A 6,632-nucleotide genomic window follows, 5' to 3' on the forward strand; every position below is an offset into this window, starting at 1 on the left:
TTTAAAAACATTGAAATACTACAAAACAACTTTTAAGATCACAATGCTATAAAATTATAAATCAACAATAGAAAGATGTTGTTGTTGTTAAGTGCTGTAGAGTCGGTTCTGACCCATAGCAACCCTGTATACGGTTCCTGAGGAGCAACTGGTAAACTCGAACCCCTGACCTTGTGGTTCAAATGACTTTGTGGTCCAGCGCATTAACCCACAACGTCACACCAGGACTCCTAGAGGGGAAAAAAATCAACTACATGGAAATTGGAAAACACATGCCTTAAAAGCTACTGGATAATGTTGTTGCTGTGAAGTGCCGTCAAGTCGATTCTGACCCATAGGGTATGACCCTGTATAGGTACTGGATAATAGAATGCATAAAAAACAAAATAAAAAAATATCTTCCTGGGTGAAGGGCCCTGTGCCCAAGTTTAAACTGAGTTGTCTTTTTCTTCCAGAGGTGTTGTAATTTTCTACAAATTTTAGATATTAGTGCCTTGTCCAATATATTGTTGCAAAAAAAAATTTTCCCAGTATGTGGGCTCTCTTTTTACTCTTTTGGAAAAATATTTTGATGCACATAAGTTTCTAAATTTTAGGATGTCTTCTATTGTTTGTGTGTTTTTTGCAATCTTTGATAGTGTATATATGCCATGAATTAGAACCCTATTTTTTCATTGATGGTTTTTATAGTTCTAGGTTTAGCATTTAGGTCTTTAATCTATGTTAAGCTTATTTTTGCATATGGTGTGAGATTTAGGTCTTGTTTCATTCTTCTGCAAATCGATTTCCAATTTTGCCAGCACTATCTCTTACTCATTTAATGTGTTTTGGCCCTTTGTCAAAGATCAATCGACTGTATGTGGATGGATTTACTTATTGGTTCCCAATTCTGTTCCATTGATCTATGTATCTTTCATTGTACCAATACCAGGCTTTTCTGACCACAGTGACTGTGTAGTAAATTTTGAGAACGAATAACCCAATTAGCCATTAGTGAGATATCATCTCCCACAAGCATTAACAGGGAAGTTCCAAAAACCAGAAAGCAACAAATCTGGTGTGCTTGTGGCAAGACCGGGAAATTCCCACATTTCTCTTGGGACTGTAAAATGGTTCAACCACTCTGGAAAACGTATGGCACGTCCTCAGAAAGTAGGAAATAGAAATATCATGTGACCTAGCAAATCCTCTCCTTGGTATCTATTCAAAAGAAATGTAAACCAGGGCACAAATATATATATATATCATACCGATGTTCATCCCAGCACTATTTACAATAGCAAAAAGTTAGAGATAGCCTAAGTGCCCATCAATGGAAGAATGAATACACACAATGGAATACCATACATTGTTGAATAACAATGAACCTTTAAACTACCTCATAGCCTGGGTGAACCCGAAGGACATCATGCTGAGTGAAATTAGTCAATCACAAAAGCACAAATATATGATATCATTATTGTTAAAACTGAAGAAAAGGGTTTCAGACTTAAAAAAAAAAAAAACTTCTTTGATGGTTACCAGATGTGGGAGGATTGGAAGAGATCCATATTTATGCCCAGTTCAAAGAGAGGTGATCCAACGGAATGCGGAAATCATTGGACAATCTCTTTGATATCCCATGTGAGTAAAGTTTTGCTAAAGGTAATACAGAAATAGCTACAATCAAACATTGACAGAGAACTCCAAGAGGTTCAAGCCGGATTTAGAAGAGGCCGTGGAACGAGGGATATCATTGCTGATGTCTGATGGATCTTGGCTGAAAGCAGAGAATATCAGAAAGATGTTTACTTGTGCTTTATTGACTATGCAAAGGCTTCCGATTGTGTGGATCTTGACAAGATATGGACAACATTGCGAAGCCAGTTAACAGACACGCATTAATTTAGATGAAAGGACAGACAATAAGAAGGTGATCAGCATAATATCACAAAGGAGAAGAAAGGAGCACAAGAGTTACAGACAACAAAGCTAAATACTATTACACATATAATAGAGCATTTCAGGACGAACAAACATTCAGCTGCAGGTGAATACATAGGCTGACAGACATGAGGAACATGTATGAATGGACAAAGGTGCTACACTCATGACCACATATACAGGTTTGGCAGACAATATTTTTACAAACATATTTGCATGTGTTGTAAATACACCCATGTTTATAAGAGTGCAAACAGGGAGCAGAAGTATGTAATCTCCTTAGACATGACCAACCACCTGGAGACAAAGAGTCTCCAGGCCTGGAAGCTTGGGACTGTAGTCATAGGGGGTGGCAAGTTCAACTGGTGCAACACAGTCCACAAAGCCAATGGTCTACGTCCTGCTTTGGTCAATAGTGACTATCGGTAAGTGGCATCAAGTTGGTTCTGACTCATAGCGGCCCTGTATAGGGTTTCCAAGGAGTGGCTAGTGAGCTTGAACCACTCTTCCGAGTTGGCAAGTGGCCATCTACGGTGCAACTGTTGATCTGTCTCCACCCAAAGCAGAATAAAGAGAATCCAAGATTCCTGGAAACAAGGATGACGACACAAATTCCAGCCTCCGCCACCCTGAGACAAGAACTAAATGGGACCTGGCTACCGCCGCTGAAAGGGGACACAATAGAGCGTCCTGGATTGAGTGAGAGAAAAATGTAGACCAAAACTCAGAATCTTTTTATCTTTTTAAAGACTAGGTTTACTGGTCTGACAGAGACTGCTGAGTCCTTGGTCACTCTTCCGGACTGGAAATGAACTCACCCCCATGGCTCAACTTACAGGCACACAATAGATAATGCTGTGGCGTAAGCAGTGATACCAGGGAAGTATGCACAGCCATACAAAATCAGCTATACTAATCTAGGAGAAAGTTCAGAAGGCCGGAATGGATAGGAATGAAGGACAAATGGAAACAGAACGATTACACTGTGGGTACTGCAATCAATGTCATGAAACAAAATGTGTATGAATTGTTTAATGGAAAACTATAGCGTAGTGGTTACGAATCGAGCTGTGAGCCACAAGGTCAGCAGTTCGAAACTACCAGCTGTTCCGCAGGAGAACGATGAGGCTTTCAGCTCCCGTAAAGATTTACACCTCGGAAACCCTGTACAGGCACATAACAACAACAATAACAATTTGCTCTGTCAACCCTCACTCAAATCACAATAAAAAAGAAAAGGAAGACAACAACAAAAAACACTGGATATAAAAAGACGGACAATTGACTTCTCAACAGTATGCACATGCATACACATAAGGCAGGAGATCGTGAAATGATCATTTTAATGAGCTGAAAAAAAACATTTTTAATCTAGAATTCTGGACTGAGAAAAAAGCATCTTCATGATTAAACATGAGTATCTTTCATCTCTGAGGATGAAGTAAAGACTTTTGCAAGCAAACAAAAACTTAAGAGTTCATTTAGCAGAAGATATTCCCTAAAATACATGCTAAAGTAGTACTTCAGGAAGAAGGAAAATGATTCCAGATGGAAGAACAGATACACAGGAAGAAACGTAAAGCCAAAAGTGTTTAAATCTGTGGGAAAATATAAATGAACACCGACTACTGTCTGCAACAATAATATCTATCAATGGAAGTTTAAAAATGCTTATCACATTAAAATACAGTACAAATATTGTCTAGGAATAGAGTAAAGGTATTGATGAACTCTAGACTTTGGTAATTTAAGTACCCAGATGATAATTTTGATGAAAAAAACACAAATGCAAAAGGAAAGAGCAGAAATGATAACTTCCAAATTAGTAGAAGGTGAAAATGGAGTGATAAAATATGATCAAATCCCTAAAATGGAAGAAAAAGAAGAAAACATCACAGACCAGGGTGACAAACAGAGAACACAAAATAAAATGGCATATTTAAACACAAATACATTGGTGATAACATTAAATGTAAAAGAAATGCTTTAGCTAAAAAGAAAAGGACAATACATTGGATCTTTTTTCTAAAATATGCCGCTAAGCGAATTAACATCTAAAACACAGAAATACCAAAAAAAAAAACCCCACAAAAAAAAGAAAGCGAAATGAAAGAAAGAAATATGCTATGTAATAACCAAAAAAGAAAGGAGCTCTGGTAGCGTAGTGGTTATGAATCGGGCTGTGAACCGCAAGGTTAGCAATTCGAAACTACCAGATGTTCCGCAGGAGAAAGATGAGGCTTTCTGCTCCCGTAAAGATTTAAGCCTCGGAAACCCCGTACAGGGTACCCTCGCTGTGAGTCGGAACCAACTCCACGGCACATAACTACAGCAGCAACCAAAAAAGAAGTAGGGTAGCTATAACAATATGAGACCAAATTTACTTTAAAGCAAAAAAGAAAAGAAAGAAAGTTGTATTAGAGGTAAAGAAGCTTGTTGTTGTTGTTAAGTGTTGCCGAGTTGGTTCCGACTCATAGCAACCCTGTATGAGGTTTCCAAGGAATGGCTGGTGAGTCACAGCGACCCTGTACAAGGATTCCAAGGAGCAGCTGGTGGGTTTGAACTGCCAACCTTGTGGTTAGCAGTCCAGTGCTGATCCTACAGCGCCACATCAGGAATGTTGTCATAATTTTTTCAGTATCTTTACAATCCTTAGTTATAGCCTCTTTACTTATTGTTGTTGTTTTTTGTTGTTAAATGCCATCGAGTCAGTTTCTACCCATAACAACCCTGTATAGAGCTTCTAAGGAGCAGCTGATGAGCTTGAATCACCAACCTTGCAGCTCAAATCGACTTCGCAGTCCAGCATATTAACCCACAGCGTCACATCAGGAATCCCTTTTCTTATTATATGTTGGTTACTGTGTTCTATTCCCTATCCCTGACCCCAGTTTTGTTTAGTTTTGCCAAGATTTTCTATGTTATTACTCATTTCTCAGAAACAACTCAATGGCACTTAACAACAACATAGCAGAATATATGAAATTTTAGATGAAATAGAAACATTTCTTTCATTTCTTTCAAAACTTACACACTTACGTATACACACACACATAAAAGGAAAATCTAAATAGTCTTATAACAAGTAAAGAAATGTAAAACTTCCAGGTCCAGATAATTTCATAAGTGAATTCTACCAAACTTTTAAGGACAAAATAATGCCAATTTGTCAAAACGGCCTGGCAAAGGAGTCTGACCTCCTCTAACTTCATGAGCCAGGAGAGACGATCACCAACAACCTAAGGTTAATACCTATGAGACAAATGTCAGACATGACACCACCTTCCAAACTTTTTGTCACTTCTGACACGGACCTCTCGACGTCTCTGTCTGGTTTTATAAGTTGTGGCAGCAGCCACACAGAATTCACAGACCATCCTCATGGATATGGGATTTGTTGTTTTGGCTGTCGTTAAGTGCCGTGGAGTCAGTTGTGACTCATAGCTACCCGACGCACAACAGAAAGAAGTACTACCTGTGTCCTCCTCACAACGGTTGTTACGTTTAAGCCCAATGCTGCTGTCACTGTGTCACTCCATCTCTTGGGAGAGGTCTTCCTGGTTTTACTGACCCTCCATTTTACCAAGCACCATGTCCCTCGCAAGGGATCGGACGGACCCTCCTGATAACATACCCAAAGTTCAAGAGACAAAAGTCTCGCCATGCTGGCTTCTAAGGAATATTGACTGCACTTCATCCGAGACAGATTTGTTTGTTCTTCTGCTTTTAATATCCTTCTCCAACACCATAACTCAAGCGCATCAGTCCTATGGTCTCATGGACTTGTTTCAGTTTTCCTCAGCTTGAATCTGAACTTATATGGGAGCAATTGATAGTGTGTTCCACAGTCTGCCCCTGATCTTGTTCATGCTGATGACACAAGAGCTTCTCCACCGTTTCTTCCCATATATGGGGTCTATTTGATTCCTGTGTATTTCATTTAATGAGGTGCATGTGTATGTTGTTCTTAAAAGCTATCTGCGGTGAAAAGAGATGGGGATAAGATTCTTAAGATTCAATAGTGAGTAACTGTTACCATGACTAATTGCAACTGTCACAACTGTGAAAGTACAAGTTTTGTAACAAAAAGAGAGGAGCAGTTAATCTTACACAGTTCATAAAGGTGCGTTCTACATCTTAGTTTGGTAGTGTCTGGTCTCTTAAAAGCTTGTGAGCAAACATCTAAGAGGCAACTATTGGTCTCTACTCACCTGGAGCTATCCTGTGCTAGGATAGTTTGAGATAAGGCGATAGAGAAATGAAGGCCACAAAGAAGAGCAACAAAGTTGGAGGCCTCTCACTCCCTGATCTCAAAAATTACTTCACAGTCACGCTGGTCAAAACAGCCTGGCACTGGTACAAGGAAAGATACGGAAATGATCAATGGAACAGAATTGAGAATCCAGAAATAAATCCATTTACATACAAGCAACTGATTTTTTACAAAGAACCAAAATACATTAAATGGGAAAGAGATACCCTCTTCATCAAATGTTGCTGGCAAAACTGGAAACAGATTTGCAGAATTACACAAGATCCACACCTCACACCATATACAAAATCAAAGTCAACATGGATCAAAGACCTAAATGTAAAACCGAGAACTATAAAGATCATCAATGAAAAACGAGGGACAAACTTAGGGACTCTAATATATGGCATACATACACTATCGAACATTGTAAAAAAAAACAAAACACACAAATCAT

General features: G+C 38.9%; 1 pseudogene; it reads left to right on the forward strand.

Annotated features, from left to right (window-relative positions):
- Positions 1–2,208: 2,208 nt before the first annotated feature.
- Positions 2,209–6,632, forward strand: part of LOC102818325 — a 20,007-nt pseudogene continuing 15,583 nt past the window's right edge.

The sequence above is a fragment of the Chrysochloris asiatica genome, unplaced genomic scaffold (genome assembly GCF_000296735.1).
Source record: "Chrysochloris asiatica unplaced genomic scaffold, ChrAsi1.0 scaffold00198, whole genome shotgun sequence".
NCBI lineage: Eukaryota > Metazoa > Chordata > Mammalia > Afrosoricida > Chrysochloridae > Chrysochloris > Chrysochloris asiatica.